This window comes from Sturnira hondurensis, unplaced genomic scaffold, assembly GCF_014824575.4.
Source record: "Sturnira hondurensis isolate 20B ecotype Veracruz unplaced genomic scaffold, ASM1482457v3 Scaffold0021555, whole genome shotgun sequence".
Classification (NCBI taxonomy): domain Eukaryota; kingdom Metazoa; phylum Chordata; class Mammalia; order Chiroptera; family Phyllostomidae; genus Sturnira; species Sturnira hondurensis.
In genome coordinates, this window is record NW_028094186.1 from 1,203,563 (window position 1) to 1,219,106 (window position 15,544).

Consider the following 15,544-nt stretch of genomic DNA (forward strand, 5'->3'; position numbering starts at 1 on the left):
CCAACATCTCAATCATAGGGGTGCCAGAAGTAGAAGGGGAAGAACAAGATATTGAAAACATCTGAAAAAATAATGATGGCAAACTTCCCCAATCTGTCAAAGGAAATAGATTTTCAGGAAGTCCAGGAAGCTCAGAGAGTTCCAAAGAAGTTGGACCGAAGGAGGAATATACTGAGACACATCATAATTAAATTACCAAATATTAAAGATAAGGAGAGAATCTTAAAAACATCAAGAGAAAAGGAGAGGGTTACCTACAAACAAGAAGGGGCTGGAAAGAAGTATTCAAAGTTATGAAAGGCAAGGACCTGCATCCAAGATTATTCTATCCATCAAGGCTATCATTTAGAATGGAAGGGCAGATAAAGTGCTTCCCAGATAAGGTCAAGTTAAAGGAGATCATCATCACCAAGCCCTTATTATATGAAATGTTAAAGGGACTTATCTAAGAAGATAAAAATATGAACAGTGAAAGGACAGCAAACTCACAACTATCAGCAACTGAACCTAAAAACAAAAGCAAACTAAGCAAACAACTAGAACAGGATCAGAATCATAGATACGGACATCACATGGAGGGTTGTCAGTGGGGAGGGGGTGGGAAGAGAATAGGGAAAAACGTAATGGGAATAAGAAGCATAGTTGGTAGGTACAAAATAGATGGAGAGGTTAAGAATAGTTTAGAAAATGGAGAAGGCAAAGAACTTATATGTATGACCTGTGGACATGAACTAAGGGGGGAATTCTGGAGGGAAAGGGGGTGCATGATGGAGGGGGATAAAGGGCAGAAAAAATGGGACAACTGTAATAACATAATCAATAAAATATACACTTTAGCCCTGGCTGGTGTAGCTCAGTGGATTGAGCACGGGCCTGTGAACCAGAGGATCGCAGTTCGATTCCCAGCCAGGGCACATGCCTGGGTTGCAGGCCGGTTCCCTGCAGGCCAACTCCCAGCAGGGGACATATGAAAGGCAACCATACATTGATGTTTCTCTCCCTCTCTCCTTCCCCTCTGAAGATAAATAAATAAATAAATAATCTTAAAAAATACAAAAAAATATATATATATATATACATTTTAGGACTTCCAGCCAACTTGGAAGTGTAGGTGGAAATACTGTGCTTCCTCGCACAACCAAAATTAAGGACAACAAAGATTTAGAAATGAAAACACAACCAGAACAGACAGAAAATCGAACTGTAGGGAAGTTGGACAACCATTTATCCAGACTGGTAAGAGGGACAGAGTCGGTGGCCAGTGGAGAGGGGTCTCAGCAGGAAAAAGTGGTGGCTGGCAGACCTGGGTGTGGGGAGGAAAGGAGCAGACACAGTGAGGCGCGCAAGGTGGTTGGCTGACTGTGGTCACACGTTCACGCGCAGATAAACCAGGCAAAAATGGGCAGCAAGACAGATCGCGCAATCCAGGTCCCCAGCAATGGGAAATAAAGACTAAAAGCACTGATTGAAAACACTTGTGGGGGCTTAGGTTCCAGGAGAGACTCCCAGCCCCACTGGAGAGTTTGTTGGAGAGGTCCACAGGGTCCTAGAACGTACACAAGCCCACCTACCCAGGAACCAGCACCAGAAGGGCCCAATTTGCCTGTGGGAAGCAGTGGAAGGAACTGAAATACGAGCGGAGCAAGTGCCATTATCCCCTCTCTGACCCTGCCCCCACATACAGCCTTACAACCCTGCAACATGGGTTGCCCCACCCTGGTAAACACCTAAGCCTTTGTCCCCTATATGTAACAAGTGTGACCTGACCAAACAATTATGGCTCAAATGGAAGAACAAATCAAAGCCCCAGAGCCAATACTTTTAAGCAACCAAAAGATAGCCAACTTATCAAATCCACAGTTCAAAATACTGGTGATCAGGATGCTCACAGAACTGGTTGATTTTAGTCACAAATTAGATGAAAAAATGAAGGCTACACTAAGTGAAATGAAGGAAAGTACACAGGGAACCAATAGTCATGGAAAGAAAACTGGGACTCAAATCAATGGAGTGGACCAGAAGGAAGAAAGAAACAACCAAACAGAAAAGAATGAAGACACAAGAATTCAGAAAAAATGAGGAGAGGCTTAGGAACCTCCAGGACATCTTTAAATGTTCCAATATCCAGAAGGGGGAAGAGGAAGAGTAGCAAATGGAAAACGTATTTGAACAAATAATAAAGGAAGTTTCCCTAATCTGGCAAAAGAAATAGACTTCCAGGAAGTCCAGGAAGCTCAGAGGGTCCCAAAGAAGGTGGACCCAAGAAGGAACACACCAAGGCACATCATCATTACATTAACCAAGATTAAAATGAAGGAGAGAATCCTAGAAGCAGCAAGAGATAAGGAGACAGTCACCTACAAAGGAGTTCCCATCAGACTGTCAGCTGATTTCTCAAGAGACCTTATAGGCAAAAAGGGGCTGGAAAGAAGTATTCCAAGTCATGAAAGACAAGGACCTACATCCAAGATTGCTCTTTCCAGCAAAGTTTTCATTTAGAATGGAAGGGCAGATAAAGTGCTTCTCAGATAAGGTCAAGTTGAAGGAGTTTATCATCACCAAGCCCTTATTATATGAAATGTTAAAGGGATTTATCTAAGAAAAAGAAGATAAAAAATATGAACAGCGAAAGGACAGCAAGCTCACAGTTATTAACAACCACACCTAAAACAAAAGCAAACTAAGAGGACAGCTAGCTCAGGAGTGGAACCATAGAAATGAAGATCACATGGAGGGTTAGCAACAGGGGAGTGGGAAGAGGAGAAGGGGGGAGAAGGTACAGAGAATAAGTAGCATAGACGGGAGGTAGAAAATAAACAGGGGGGAGGGCAAGAATAGTATGGGAAATGTAGAAGCTGAAGGACTTATGACACATGGACATGAACGAAAGTGGGGAATGTGGGTGGGAGGGGGTGTGCAGGGTGGAGGGGAACGAAGGGGGGTGGGAAAAGGGACAACTGTAATGGCATAATCAATAAAATATATTATAAGAACTACGTATACTTTAAAAGTTATTCTCCTAAGTTTGTGTCACGTGAGTAGTAGAAATGCTTTACCAGTGGCATCATCTGTGAGGGACCCCACTTTTGGCAGGTGTACCAGGCCACGTGACATCTTGTGTGTTCAGTGTTTGGCTGAGAGAGGAAGTGTGACTTGCTTGAGGCTGCACAGCACGGTCGCTAAGAGGACGCATCCGTCTCACCTGCACGGCCTTCACAGTGCGCAGGGAGCTGTGCTACTCGGTCTGGATGAGACTCGGGATGCTTCCCTTCCTCACTGTCCTCCTCCTCCACCTCCGCCTCTATCTCTTCCTCCTCCGCCTCCTCCTCCTCCTCCTTCTTCTACTTCAAAGAAATTAGACACAGAAACAATAATATAACAGCAGATATGTTTTTTAAAAGAACAAAAGTAAAAACCCCTCCCAATCACTCCACTTCAATAAAATAGCCGTTTTACTTTTCTGAGAATTTTGTCCATCTAGGAAGGGTTGGGAGAGGTGTGCCCAGATACTAGAATAGTTGTCATTCTAGTGTATCTTGTACTTTTTTACTTTACTTTTTTCCAGGTTTCAGTTTTTAAAATGGTAACTTAGAACGGCTACATAATATTCTATCCGTTCCTTAAACATGCCAGGCATTCTGCTGCTCCGCTGGATGGCCCTCCCCCAGGCCCCCGGACCACGGGCTTCTCCACATCATTCAGGCCACCTCCTGGGGGCCGTGGAGGGTCTTCCTTGAATGTCACACTTAAAGCAGTCCTTCTGATTGCAAGTCTCTCTCCATCCCCGTTTTATTTTCTTTTAGTTTTAAAAAAGATTTTCTTTATCCCTGGCTGGTGTAGCTCTGGATTGAGCGTGGGCTGCAAACCAAAGGGTTGCCAGTTCAATTCCCAGTCAGGGCACATGCCTGGGTTGTGCGCCAGGTCCCCAGTTGAGAGGCAACCATATATTAATGTTTTTCTCCCTCTCTTTCTCCCTCCCATCCCCTCTCTCTAAAAATAAATTTAAAAGAAAAGATTTTCTTTATTTTTAGAGAGAGCAGAAGGGAGGAGAAGGAGGGAGAGAAGCATTGCTTAGTGGCCTCTCATACACATGCCGACTAGGAGCTGAACCTGCATCCCATATCCTACTTTATTTTCTTGTTAGCATTTATTTCTGTCAGAAATTATCTTTTTTTAAAAGATTTTATTTATTTATCTTTAGAGGGGAAGGGAAGGAAAGAGGGAGACAAATATCGATGTTGCCTCTGGTGAGTCCCCTACTGGGAACTGGCCTGCAACCCAGGCATGTGCCCTGACTAGGAATCAAACCGCGATCGCCTGAGAAATTATCTTTATTTATTTCCGTGTCTGTCTTCTCCTAGAACACAAACTTGTTTGCTCTGTATCTCAAGTACCTACAACAGTGTCTGGCACATATTAGGTACTCAATAAATATTTATTTAGTTGACTCAAGAATTCAGAAGACCACTGTTTTTCAAGTTAGCCACTGAGTACCCAGTTTTTAAACGTATTAGTCGATGCTGCAACAGACGTCTTGAGGAATCAGTATGAGCTTGGGAGGAAGGTTTTGGCAAAAGACTTGGGTTCCTCTCTCAACTCTGTCATTTACTAACTTTGATGTTGCCCGGTATATTTAACTTCTCTGAATCTAGGTTTCTTTATTTGAAATGAAGGTAATATTAGTGCCTACCTCATAGGGTTACTGTGAGGACTGAATAAAAAGAATGCATGTAAGGTGCTTAGCACAATGCCCATGCAACAGGAGCAAGTAACACCAGCCGCTGATCACCAGTGCTCCAAGTACTTCCCAGGTCTCGTCTCGTGTGCTCCTCAAAACTGCCCCATTTGCTGATTACAAGACCATACGTATTTTGTGAAAACTCATCAACTGCATGTGTATTTGTATACTTTTCTATATTTGGGTCAAGAGTTTGTATATCCTTTGGATATAATCACAAGGACAGAATTAACTAGGGGAAGGGGGACCCAGAGAGCTGAAGTGACTCGCTCCAGGTCACATGTGAGTAGTGGTACTTGAGGGAGGGCCCTCGTGCAGAGTTGTTTAGGTTGTTCAGTTCCCAGGGGCACACGATCTAGGGTAGGAGGGCTTCCCGTAGGAGGTCTAGTGGAAGGTAAGCCTTGTTCAGGGCCAAAGGGGCAGGGGGACGAGGTTGACAGGGCATTCCAAGGAAGGCGCGCAGGAAAGGAGAATGAGAAGAGCGTGATGGGGAAAGAGCAGAAAGTCGGGCTTAAAGGATCAGAGAATCAGCAAAAAGGGGGGATTTTAGGAAGTAGGTGCGGCTGGATGGCTTACTTATTTCAAAAATATTTGTTAGGCTCCTACTATATTTCAGGAGATATGGATATAGCCCATCTAATTCCTCCATTCATGGGACAGATACTTTCTTGGGTTGGGAGGAGGGGTTGGGGACAGACAACTGACAAGAAAATTGAGTAAAAACAATGATAGATTTTGATAACTATTAAGAAGAAATCAAATAGGTGTTGGGTCCAGTACTAATGGGGTGGATTCCTATTTAAACAAAGTGGTTTGGAAGGCATCTCTGAAGAGGTAACATCTCAGTTGGGGAGGGGAAGGCAGTTCTAGGCAGAGTTCACAGTGCGTGCAAAGGCCCTGAGGTGGGTACTACAAAGACGGCATCCAAAGCCAGGCAGCAGAGGGTCTTTAGGGGCTGTAAGTTCAGAAGTCACTCCAGACAGTCTTGAGCAAAGGACTCTTCCCTCCATCCCAGGCTGACCATTTTTCTAAATTCATCTGTGCTTTTTTGTCTGTCTGCTGGTTGACCCCACAAAGTAGTCACCCCAAAGTCCTGTGTCTTCCCCAACCAGCTCACTATTTCCAATTGTCCTTCTATTTCTCTACGTTCTCCCAGACTGCCTTGCAGCCCATTAGCAACATGGTTCATTTTCTGGATGATGAGAAGCCCACAGAGGTAAGAGATTTTCCTCAGATTCTTATAATAGATTGGGTACTAAGTCAGGCCATGGTGGGCCTGCCCCAGACCCAAACTTGCCCTAGAAGAGCAAACTAGGAGGCCTGAGACCTCAGACTGGCCCAGACCTACCCCCCCTGAGCTGGAACACCTCCCCAGTGCGACAGAGTCATAAACACAAGCAACTCTTTCAACAGGACACCGAGCCTGAGTCATGGAGTATTTATAGATGAGCCTTCCCTCTTCTCCTTGGCTTTGCCAAGGTTTATCAGGTTCACATGGGGCTTGGAGGGTGACAACCTGTTTACCATCCAAGGTGCCCAAGCAGGCAGTTGGGACATACTTTGAGAACAAAGTTTGGAAGCCTGCTCATGTTCAGACCTCACCTGACTCCCCCAACTCCAGACTGAGGCAACTCTCCCTACCCCAGCCGTTCCACCTTCTCCCAAATACCACCCGCACCCCGTGTGCCTGCCCCCACCACAGCCACACACACCCAGGGAACTCATGGTCTCGGCTAAAACGGGACAGAGATGCTGCTTCTCTGAGGAGTACCTCTTGGATTGATGTGAGAAAGCTAAAACCTTCCCTAGCCCCACTACTCTCAGGGGGTGAATCCTCCACTGGTTGGGTAATTGAATTAGTCATAACAATGACTGAGGATCTTCTCTGTACCAGGTATCATCATGCTAAGAATTTTAACATTACTTTATAAGCCCTCACAATGATTTTATAAGTTGGATGTTAATTTAATGTCATGTTTGTTGATGAAGAAACTGAGGCCCAGAGAGGTAAAGTAAGTTGCTCAAGACAACTCAGCCAGTAACAGGCCTTCCTTGGTTCCACAGTCCAAACTGTGGGTTCCCCTGTGCAAGTTACTTCCCCTTTTGGGCTTCAGTTTCCTTACCTGTAAGACAGAGACACGAATACCCACCTTTCACAGTTGCAAGGACTGATTAAAACTGGTACTCGGTAGGCTCCCAAACCTGCTGCCCTGACATGCTGCCCCCAACAATCAATGAATTAACTTATTTTAAGCTGCTTAAGAGAATCAGCAAAGTCACAAGTCACATCCGGCTCAAACTTCAGGGACTTAAATCCAGGACCCAGGCCGTTCCACCACTGCCTGCTGCCCCACCCTTTGTTTCTTTCCAATAGCCAGGCTTCAGGTCCAGAGTGACTCAGAACTTGAGGGTGGAGGGAAATGGCAGGGAGAGTGAGGGGGGGAGAGGGAATTGGCAGATTAGGGGTTGGGTGGCTCTGTGCAGAGGCCCAGAGGAGTGACCAGGCTCTCACCCCGGGATCTATTTTGGAGGGCGCCTGCCTCTAGGCTGCCAGCAGCTGGAACCTGAGGTGTCAGTGCTGAGTTAACAGAGTGGCCCCTGGAGCCAGATTTAGTGGCTGGGACCTGACCCCAGATCAGTGGCTTGGCTGCAGGCACTGGTAGAACCTGCTTTTGTAACTGCTGAGAGGCTGGGGGCTCCTGAGGCTCTGAGCCCTGCAAAGACCCCTGTGTGGACTGGGTTTTTGAGCTTTTGCCTGGCACCGCCTGTTGCTTCTTGATATCTTCACTCCCTCCCTCCCCAGCCTAGTGCAGAGCCCCAACCTGAGGTTCAGACAGATTTGGGTTTAGGTGTGGCTGTTCCATTTACTGCCTGTGTGACCTTGGGCAACATGCTTAACCTTGGCATCCTGATCTAGAAATGGAGGCAATCATACCTACCTCTTAGGGCTGTGATAATTAAGTGGTGTCCTTGGGTAGGGCTGTGTCCCCTTTTCTCCCCTACCCCCCCCACCACTGGGGCCCGTGAAGGCGGGGCTACTCCTCCTGCTCTGCAGGGGCCTTTAAATGCACTCCCCAGGCTTTGCCCTGGCTGTTCAAAGGTCCTGGGGCGGCTCGCCTCTCACAGTGTTTCCAGAACCCTGATCCTAAGTCTCTTCTGTCCGGCTGGCCAGGGCTAGACTTTGAGGGAAGTGAGGCCCCAGCTCAATCAGCTGTAGCTTAAATTTCCTCTGGGCTTCAGTAGAGGGCCTCAAGGAGAAGCCCCAGCTCCTTGAGATCCAATCCATAAGAACAGTGGCTTTTAACAGTGGGGATTTTTTCTGGCCATTTTCAATGCCTGAACAAAATTTTTAACATTTAAATGTATTTACATACACACATATATAATTTTTTAAATAGGAAAGAATCATATTACATATACGCGACATGTATTTTTTCTGGTGTGTCTAACAAGATATTGCTTACATCTTTTCATACTGGTATTCAATGTAGAAAGCTCAATTTTTTAACTGGAGAAATATTTATGCATATATGTATTTATTCTATAGACAGTTGGGATGCTTATTGGGTTATGTTTTTGTTTTATTCTTTAGTAAACTTTTAAAAAAATTTTATCTCTTTACTTTTAGAGAGAGGGGAAGGGAGGGAGAGAAACATCAACATGTGAGAGATGCGTTGATCAGCTGCCCCTCCCAGGCCCCCAGCGCAGGCTTGTCCCCTGACCAGGAATTGAACCGGTGAACTTCTGGTTCTCAGGCTGACACTCAATCCACTGAGCCACGCCAGCCTGGGCATAAACTTTTCAAGTGTAATATACATTCAGAACAGTGCACGGTTCATAAGTGTACAGGTCAAGGCATTTTCACAAAATGAGTACACCTGCGTAACCTGCACCCCAGTCAAGCACAGATCATTACCAGCACTCCGGGAACCCCACTTATGCCCCCTTCTGGCCCCCTGACTGAGGTTAACACTATCCTTACGTCTAACAGCTTAGATTAGTGTGGGCTTCTTGTGAACTTCATAAAAACAGGATCATATGGTACATACTCTTTTGGTCAACATGCTTTATGAGATTCATCTTTGTTGTCGCACATGGCAATATTTATTTATTCTCATTGCTGATGGTATTCACTATGTAACCACACAACAATTTATTTGTTCCACTAATGGACACTGGGATTGTTTCCAACATTTTGCTACTACAAACAATGTCACAGCCCTGGCCAGTGTGGCCCAGTTGGTTGGAGCATCATCTTGTAAACTGAAAGGTCATGAGTTCAGTTCCCAGTCAGGGCACCTGCCTGGGTTGTGGGCCAGTTCCCCCAGAGGGGTGAGTGAAAGGCATCCACACATTGGCATTCTCTCCTTCTTTTTCCCTCCCTTCCCTTCTGTCTAAAAATAAATAAACCAATCAATCTTAAAAAATAAATAAATAAAATCAATAAATATGTTCTCTGATGAGGATTTAAAAGATTGTAAAGAACATATTTGTATGTAAATGATCTACTATGTTGTACACTTGAAGCTAAGATAATGTCAACTGTAATTGAAAAGTAAAAAAATTATAAAAGTAAATAAAAATAGATCTATATATCTGAATGTCTCCAGCTATCTGACTGTACTTTCTTGTTGTCATCTTTCTGATTTGGGGGGTTTTAAAAAATATTTTATTTATTTATTTTTAGAGAGGGGAAAGGAAGGAGAAAGTAGGAGAGAAACATCAATGTATGGTTGCCTCTCATGTGTCCCCAACTGGGGACCTGGCCTGCAACCCAGGCATGTGCCCTGACTGGGAATCGAACCCACGACCCTTTGCTTCATAGGCTCGTGCTCAACCCACTGAGCTACAGCAGTCAGGGCATCTTTCTGTTTTTTTTTTTTTATTAGATTTCTCAGAATACAGCTGCTAAGGCACGTGTATGAATATTTTACATTTTGATTTTGTGAAATTGTACCCCCCCACCCCCCACCAAGGTCAAGTGTGATGGCAGTGTCCATTGCCCTACAGCTTCACCAGCCTTGGCTATTATTACTATTTCGTATTTTGTCAAGTTGATAGAAGAAAAAGCAGATCTTACGGAGGTTTTAAGGAGATTGTTAACATTGGTAACATTTTGTTTTGGGGACAGGAGGCACTGGCATTTATTCTTCTGTGAATTGCTTTTTCTGTTTCCTTTGCTTGTTTATAAATCCTTAGCGTGTTGTGGGGATTGACATGGGTCTGTACTAGTGTTTCTGTGGTTTTTCTCCCAAGGGTCACTTGTCTTTTAGCGTAGTTCGTGGAGCAACTGCCAGTTTAAATATAGTTTGTTTTCCTCCTGTTTACTGCTTATGATCTGGATCGTCCAGAGTGTATGTGGCAAAACCCAGCTTCAAGCTAGTGGGGGTGGGGAGCAGCAGGCCAGGCAGTGTGGGCCGCTGGCCCCCAAGACTCTGTCTCTGGGGTACAAGCTCCAGAGCAACAGGTGGGTACTGAGCCTCGGGGCCTTGAATTTGCCATGAGGCTTCCTCCAGTTCCTTTTCCAAGTATTCCCAGTGTGGACTGGCCCCATGTTGTTAAGAGTCTCTCCCTACAGCCCAGGGGCCCAACTGGAATAGGGCCATGGAGAGAAAGAAAGTTTAGGAGTAGAGCTAAGCAGCCCAACTCTCTGAGTTCAAGGCCTGTCTTAGTCAGCTCAGGCTGCCATAACAAAATACTAGAGGTTTGATGGCTTCAACTACAGAAATTTATTTCTCACAGTTCTGGAGGCTAGAAGTCCAAGATCAAGGTGCTGGGCAGTTTCATTCTAAGCCTTTTTCTTTTGGCTTGCACGTGGCTGCCACCTGTATGTACCACATGGCCTTTCCTTGGCCAGTGTGCATGAAGGGAGAAAGAGAGAGCGCACAAGAGAGTTTCCTTGTGTCTCTAAGGGCACTAGCCCCATCAAACCAGGGCCCCGAGTCATGGCTTTATCCCCTAATTACCTCTAAAGGCCCCATTTCCAAACACCATCATATCAAGGGTTAGAGAGTCAACATTTTGAAGAGACACAATCTGGTTAATAACAATGCCCCAGACCATTTCCTAGAAATGTAACCGTAGTCAAATGACCTAATCTCTCTGTGACTCAATCTGTAAAATAAGGATGATAAAAGTATTGACCTCATGAATTAACAATACATTTCTAGTTATAAAACACTTAGAACAGACTGTGATAGCTGACCTCCAAGATGGACCTCAATAATTCTTGCCTCCAGTAATTCATGCCCTTGGGTACTCCCCTCCCACACTGTATCAGGGTTGGTCAGTGTGACCAATAGAATACAATGGAAATGATGGTGTGTGATGTCTGAGGCTAGGTCATAAAAGGCATTGCCACTTCGGTCTTGCTCTTTTGGGTCACTCTCCAGCCACCAGGCTGTGAGGACGCTCGAGCAACCCTATGGAGAGGTATGTGTGCTGAGGAATCCAGGCCGCCCACCAACTTGCCAACCGTGTGACTGAATCATCTTGGAAGTGGAGCCTTAAGATGAACTGACTGCATGTCCACCCCAGGCGACACTTCACTGTAACCTTCTTAGAGACAGACACTGAGCTGAACCACCCAGCTCAATGCCCTTGAGTTTCTGACCTGCAGAAATGGTGCGAGATAATACATGTTTATTTTTTTAAGATGCTAAGTTTTGGGAGGATCTGTTATGCAGCAACAGCTACGATATTGGTCTTGGAGTTACCCAGAGCAACTGTTCCATAAAAGCCAGCCAGTACTAGACCCTGACTGTGCAAATGTTAACAACAATGTTTGCTGAGTGCCTATCACATGCCAGACGCATGCCGGGTGCCTGGGCAAATGGACTCCCGCCTCTACATCATCAGCTTTCAACGAAGTCTAGATTGTTGGGGGCGGTCACTCAAAACCCAAGACCCTCAGGCCGGAACTGCCCACGGATGTCACTGCTGTAGCCAACGCACATTTTGCAGAGGAGGAAACTGTGACACGGAGGTTAGGTAACCTTCCCACGGCGACGGAGCTGATAGGGAGAGAAGTCTGAACCTGAATCTGGGTTCATTAGAGCCGGGCAGCCTCCTTGTTTTTCTGGGCACTCTCCGGGGTCTGTAACAGCGGCTTATCGCACCGCAGTCTATGAAGCACTTTCAGTACTCTAGTTCAGGATCGTCTCTGCAGAGCCCCCTCCAGACCCTACTAACACCCCTGCTCCCTGGGCCAGCCCCTCTCTCTAAGGCCACCCACCCGGCGGAGCCCTTGTAGTTCCCCGCAACAACTGTCCGCGGAGGACGGAGGGAAGAGGCCTGCGGCGCTTCCAGTCCTTGGGTGGTGACTCCCGGGACTCCGCGCTCCCTTCCGCCGCAGGTGGCCCAGGCCCCAGGGACCCGCCTCTGCCGACTGCTGTGGCTTTAGCCTCTGGATCGAATGACCTGTTGGTCTGACCCCGTGATTTGGGATGATTCTTCTGTGAGGATGACTTTGAAGCATGGGACAGGGACCTTAAACTGTAAGAAAATAATACCTCCCCCACCTTCCTGAGGCACCACAGATGCTCCAGGGGAAATCCAGAGGAAGAGGCGGGGTGGACTCCACCCTCCGAGGGAGGTCACTGGGGCAGGAGTGCCCGGAGAACAGCTCACTAGTGAGTGGGAAGGATCTGCTCGTTCAGGTACCGAAGAAACCTTCCCGCAAGCCCAAGGCCTGCAGAAATGAAAGGGGAGATGGAAGGCAGTTTCCTCCCAGCATCACTCCCCCGCAGCCCGTGTCATCCACGGGGAAGAGTTCCTCTGAGAACCCACTGGGAAGGGGGAAGGACCCTCAGGGATCTTTTTCCAGTGCCCCATGTGGCAGAGGAACAAACTGAAGGTGGGTGTGGCTTGCTGGGCACTGCCTTGCTGGTCTCTGGCAGACTGAATCATGGAGCCCAGGTGTCTGGGCCCCAGGCCACGGTTCTCTCCCTCAACCAAGAGGCCTCAAGATCTCAGGTTTCTAAAAAATTCCCTCTCTACTGACAATCAAAAAGAGCAAGACTTTGGGGTTAAATCTGCCTGTTCCAGCTCTGCCTACCCAGGCCATGGGACTTGGGCAATGCCATAGGCCAATCTGTGCCTCAGTTTTCTCATCTGTAAAATGGAGGTAAGTATGATCTACTCATGTCTGTTGTGATGACAACTGAAATAATGCCAGGATGCCCAGCCACTTGCAAGTATTAAGTCAATCAAAAATGGTGTGCCCACGAGTCTCCGTGGTGGAGCGACCTCCCAGTCTTTTCGCATACGGGCTTCGTGTGGCCCAGCACCCCTGTTCCCACTACCCATGTTTGCAAACCAAGGGCCTCGAGGGCCACCATCGAGGTCTCTACCAGCTCAGGAGTGAGAGCATGGTGGCCGTCCCTCCAGTGGCTGTTTCCACTCCCAGAAACAGCTCCTGTGGAAGTGCTGGTACCCTGGGGAAGCCATCTTCCACCATCCTGGTCTCCCCAAGGCCCAGGTTGGGGAGACCAACCTGTGTCACTGGTGGTTGGGCCTCTCTTTTGGGAAGTCCACTCTCCCGTTCATGGCCCCCGTGTCAGTATCCCCAGAACCCCTGGAATCTCCCCAGGCCGCCAGAAGCATGATCACCTGTGACCTGGTTGGGGAAGCCACAGGGAAGCAGAACACCAACCCTTTCCCCACCAGCCATCAGAATTCCAGAGGCGCTGGCGCTTTAGAGCCCCCTCCTCCACCCTCCTCCACCTCCTGTCCCCCTCCTCACCTGACCCATACTCTAGGTGGGCTGTCGTAACCAGACGCACTTGGTTCTTTCATATCAAAACAGCAACAGTCCAAAATAGAAGTGGAGGGAATCCCACTCTTTACTACCCAAGCCACACGTGAGTCTTCCTGACACCCCATAACCATGTGCCTTGCACCAAGTGGAAAACAAATGACAGGCAGCCAGCAAACAAACAAACAAATGTGTTGTAATTACTATTACCTTACATCTCTCTCTTTTCCTCGACAGGCTCAGACTATTTTCCCTGCTGCTTTTCCTGCCTCCTACTCAGGTGGCACCCGCTCACGCACTAAAGCCCCTCCCTCCAGTAACACGGACTCTGGGGGTGGTACCAGATGAGAGGTCTGGTTCTCAGCTGTGCAATGTTCCACAAGCCACTTAACCGCTCTGAACTTCAGTTCCTGATGTGTCAAAATGAGAGTCACAATACGTGGAATCATTCTCCAGCGAATCAGTGGCAGGGAAGAATGAGAGGAAAGACTATTGATAGAGATTAAAAGAGATCAATGAGACAAAATCAGCCATGTGTCCTGTGTCAGACCTCATTTGGATCACATTTGGACAAACTAGCTGTAAAAAGGCATTTGAAACAATCAGCAACCTCTTCAAATGGTCTGGGGTTTAGATAATACTATCAAGAAACTATCGTCATTTTTGCTACATACAGTAATGGTGTGGCGATTATGGAGAACAATCCTAATCAGTTAGAAATGCTTACTGAAGTATTTATGGGTGGACTGACTTGATGACAGTGACTGGCTTTAAAATATTCCACAACAAAGAAGTGGGGGCAGAATTATAGATTAAACAGGATTGGGGAAACATGAAGGGTGAAAGCTGGGTTGTCACATGAGTTCATTTATACTATTCTCTCTACTTCTGTATGTTTGAAACTTTCATTAATAAACAGTAAAGTGAATAAATGAGGAGACCCGCAGAGAGGGAAGCAGTCAGATATAGTGGTTAAAGGCTTTGGGCTCAGATGCACCACTGATACTCTGAATTTGTCTCTTTGTCAGTCCACAGTTTGATAGACTGTTCCAGCAACTCGTAATGATACCTCTTTAGGACCCTATTTCTGGTGCTGGCTCTGCCACTCACTGGCTGGCGTTTGGCCAAGTGACTTAACCTCTCTGAGCCCCTGTAGATCAGCTGCAAAACAGGGAAAATCATTACCCCTGTTACTGCGTTATTTCAACGACCAAACAAGTGGATGAATGGAAAGGGCTTAGCATAGCGCCTGGCATGCCATAAGTACTCAATAAATGCTTCAGTGTGAAGAGCACAGGTTTAGGAGGATGTGAACCCCAGCTCAGCTCTGCCACTTGTGGCTTTGGCCAAGCCATTAACTCTCTGCACCACGTTTCCTCCCGGGAAAAGCGAAGATCATAATACCTCCCTTGCAGGGCTGCCATGAGGATGAAATGACAGGACATGTGTTGATGCCCAGCGTGGCCCATGTGCGGATTTCCCTCCCCCACCCCTGACTTTCAGCGGCACCGGCCTTGCCAGCTCCCAGGCTGGAGTGGATCCCACTGTCCACTTGCTTGGCTGCTGCAGCTGGAGCGCCGAGCGTGGCTGGAGAAAGTCAACAGAATCGTGTGAATGGCTCCTCACAGATGGCAATGCGTGTTGGGAAACATCGGGGAGGCTCTCCTGCTTCCAGGCAGCTTTCAGCCCTCTCTAGGGCACTTCCTCCTGTGTCTCTCACTTTCTGGTCCAAACTTTTCCCATCACCCACGCAGGCTACCTTTCTCCCTGCTTCTGCCTCAAAAATTGGCCTCAGCACTCTCGACTGAGGTCATCACTATGAGCACCTTTCTCTCGACTTTTCGGCACCTCACCTCCATCTTTTCCTCACTTTAAAAATATATATTTACTTATTTTTAGAAAGGGGAAGGGAGAGAGAAAGAGAGGAAGAGAAACATCAATGTGTGGTTGCCTCTCACGCACCCTCTGCTGGGAACCTGGCCCGCAACCCAGGCATGTGCCCTGACTGGGAATCAAACCAACGACCCTTTGGTTTGCAGGCTGGCGCTCAA

At 47.0% G+C, this 15,544-nt stretch overlaps 1 protein-coding gene across 1 annotated transcript in view; it reads left to right on the forward strand.

The window, feature by feature from the left end:
* Positions 1-13,902, forward strand: part of LOC118977734 (uncharacterized) — a 29,110-nt gene extending 15,208 nt beyond the window's left edge. Inside the window, exon 2 of the mRNA XM_037032766.1 lies at positions 13,731-13,902. The gene's annotated coding sequence lies outside the window, so the exon portion shown is untranslated. The remainder of the gene's footprint in view (positions 1-13,730) is intronic.
* The last annotated feature ends 1,642 nt before the right edge of the window (positions 13,903-15,544 follow it).